This window comes from Selaginella moellendorffii, unplaced genomic scaffold, assembly GCF_000143415.4.
Source record: "Selaginella moellendorffii unplaced genomic scaffold, v1.0 SELMOscaffold_140, whole genome shotgun sequence".
Lineage (NCBI taxonomy): Eukaryota > Viridiplantae > Streptophyta > Lycopodiopsida > Selaginellales > Selaginellaceae > Selaginella > Selaginella moellendorffii.
In genome coordinates this window covers 214148-217350 of record NW_003314401.1, presented here as the reverse complement: position 1 = coordinate 217350, position 3203 = coordinate 214148, and positions in this window count along the sequence as shown.

Genomic DNA, 3203 nt, shown 5'->3' with positions numbered 1-3203 from the left:
TGTAGTGGTGTTTGATTGTGAATCCTTCACATTCTCAAACACTAAGTGCCTCAATTTCCACCGCACAATGCTTCCAATAGTCAGACTGTTTTCTTCTGTGTCAACAACCTCTAAAATCGCAACTCCAATATCATCCCAGCCCAATTCTTGATTAGCAACCGCATCTCTTGGATCGACAACTGTGGCTAAGCCCTCAGCTACCACCTCCCCCTCGGGGTTGTTTAGAAACACTTTTGCCTGAATCCATGTAGCACGGTTCTTAAGATCCACGGAGGGAACATGCGTCGCACTTGCGCTGTCCCCAACATCTGCTTTCTTCTGAAGATTTTTCAAGGCAACAACAACATTTACCCCGACGACCATCTCTCCTCGTTCAATAGCGACCACATTCCCATCGAAGACAGTCTCTACTGATACAGCAGCATTGCCTTCCCCAAGCCTTTCACAGTGTATAACAAAGTTCCGATCCATAGACACAAGGGTCCCTTTTGCAACTCTCTTCCCACCATTCAAAATGTAAACCTTTTCCCCAACCCTGAAGGCCATTCTGAAAGTGCAGAAAAGAAGTTAAGACCATACAAAAAATGATTGGAGAATGGCCTAAATCATAACATACCAAACAACCTCAATAGCATGAGGCCACATGCCATTATTCAAACATGCTATTGACACCCACGTGAAATTTCGCATTCACAAAATTGGCATGAGGCCTCATGCCATCTTGATATACACACAGCTGCAGGCAAGTAAAAACATACATGACAATACGCTAGCCATGAAATTGCAAGGGCCCAAGATGGCATGTGGCCTCATGCCATTTCTAAATGTGGTCCTAAGTCATTCCATGGTGAACATACCAGGAAGCACAAGTGCCGAATATCAAGAGGAAGCGGTAGCCACACCAAAGAAAGTGCCGCTCGCAACACCGCAACTACTCGTAGCGCCGCTCGCAACACCGCAACTGCTCGTAGCGCCGCTCGCACAAACTGCCACTCGCATAAACTGCCGCTCGCAATGGCGCTCGCAATGCCGAAACCGCTCGTAGACGCATAAACCACAGCCCACAACGCCGCTTACACAAGCAGCGCTCACTGCGCTCAGCGGAACCAAGAACACGGCGCACAAAAATGATAGACCTAGGAATGAGTTCGAGAATTCAAAAATAACACACGCTTGAACGTCACATCAAATCCTCTGACAAACCAGATCTTATGATTCCTCTGACAAATTTCAAACTGAGTAGCTTCTAGACTTTGCTGTCGGAGGTTGAACTTTGTCACATCATGTCCTTGCCTCGATCCAGCTGTGCCATGTCAGTGATTCGAACTTTGCCATGCCATGTCAGCGATCCGCGCCAAGATTATTCGCCGTGTAAAGGAATAATTACGCTGTGTGTGTACGTCCATTTATGGCAATATAAGGCCACACGCCATTCAAAGAATAATGCTCGACATAAGGCCACACGCCATTCAAAGAATAATGCTAGTCGAGCATTTTTTGGTGCATTTTTGGGTTCAAAATTGCATGAGCCCACACGCTATAAAGTTTACCTGTACCAAAAATAGAAACAGCTTTATTTACTTGGGAATTTAAGTGGTTGAGGCATTTTTAAACTTACAAACACATGCCCTACTTACATTCCTTTGGTTGCCTAAAATTCAAAAATATTATAAACCTTTCTTTTTGCATTTTCAATGTTTTCAATTATGGTATTTGATTTTCGTAGGACCAACCTAGTAATCTATTTGCATCCCGTCATGTTTATAGCTAGCTTTCGTTCGTCCCCTTCGCTAGCCTGAGATACATCTGCTCGGCATCTGCCTCTTACAGCATTTGCCCAGAAAGGGCATCTTTCTTCACGCAGCATTTGCCACATGTTTAGGGTTTAGGGTTTAGGGTTTAGGGTTTAGCAATTCAGTAGCTTGATAAACATGCAAATACAGAACTTGATGCAAAATCCTTTGATATGTCACAATGCCCCTAGGACCATAAACACATTTCAATAGAGAGGGTCCTTTCATTTCATAACTCCTTACGTAGATCTTGGTGAAACCAGAGTTAGTGAAGTTAGTTTCTTGTGATCCCGCATCTGATTGTGATGTCCCTTTGCAGTTTCGATGGAAAGGTCAATGCACACCAAACTGTGAAATCTTGGAGCAAAATAATGGTCGGATCTATGGCAAATGCCCCTGAAACATTGTAAGGCTCGTGTGGTCTCATGTGGTGTCCGATTGAGATGCTTCTTTGCAGGGTCATCAAGAAAGACATTGTATACCATTCTGTAAAATCTAGTTGCGATCTAACGGTTGGATCTCCAGAAAACTCAAAAAAATCTCGCGTGTGTCAGAATATCCTAGGAATATACTCCTATGTGCCCTTGAAAATGGCATGCGGCCCCACGCCATTCAAGAGATAATGCCAGATGACGCCGAGAATTTTTTGGTGCATTTTTTGGGTTCAAAATTGCATGAGCCCACACGCTATAAAGTTTATCTTTGCCAAATAGAGAAAAGTTTATCTGTGTCATGTGAGGTAGTTACAGTCCTTTGTGCTCGGCATCTGCCTCTTGCAGCATTTGCACTGAAAGGGAATTTTTCTCCATTCAGCATTTGGCCCTGAAAATGGCATGCGCCCACACGCCATTCAAGGAATAACGCCACAGGACGCCTGGATTTTTGGGTTTAAAATGTTTAGGGTTTTTTGGGTTTTTTCAAAATATTTTGGGTCCAACGTTTTTTGGGTTTCTTTGGTTCAAAATTGCATGAGCCCACACGCTATAATATTGATTTGAGAGAAAAATAGAAACAGATAGAATTTCTTTATTTAGCTGAACATCTGCCATTTTTGGAAATACAAGATGCTTTGGAATATCCAATCATGCATGGTATAAATATAGCGAGGGTATTAAATGATATCCCAATCATGATCTTTCTTTTGGATTTCGCGTGCATGCAGTCCGAGGAATGATGACGTTGCGGATTTCTTTTGGATTTTGCGTGCTTGCATGCGCGCGGCAATCCAGAAATTAATGGTGGCGCCCAAGTCCGAGGAATGATGACGTGGCGGGATTACCAACCGTTGTGACATTTCGCGCGTGTGAGGTTAGGTTTTGCATTTTGCTTTGTACTCGCGCTCGCGCTCGCATCACACTCGCGCTCCCGCTCGCATCGCGGTCCCACTCGCGATCACGCTCACTTCTCTAC